Genomic DNA, 269 nt, shown 5'->3' with positions numbered 1-269 from the left:
GGATAAAAAAATATTTCAATACTTTCTCTCGCAATTATATCGTTGGGTAATTATACTGTATATAAATTGCAGGCATCAGGGAGCCGCTACTAATATGCAGGGCATTGAAACCGCTTTCGAATGTATGCTCTCATTTTACTTTCACTTTCACTTTCGAGATTCGCATCACAAGGACTCTATACTATGGACCAGTACCAAGCGGCAACCTCCCACTCTCTCTCGTGAAGCCAACACGGAAGTGACTTAAACTGTAATTCGTCAACTGGCCG

The sequence above is a fragment of the Sinocyclocheilus anshuiensis genome, unplaced genomic scaffold (assembly GCF_001515605.1).
Source record: "Sinocyclocheilus anshuiensis isolate Anshui unplaced genomic scaffold, SAMN03320099.WGS_v1.1 scaffold1262, whole genome shotgun sequence".
In the NCBI taxonomy this organism is placed as follows: Eukaryota; Metazoa; Chordata; class Actinopteri; order Cypriniformes; family Cyprinidae; genus Sinocyclocheilus; species Sinocyclocheilus anshuiensis.
Note: the sequence above shows the minus strand (reverse complement) of the source record.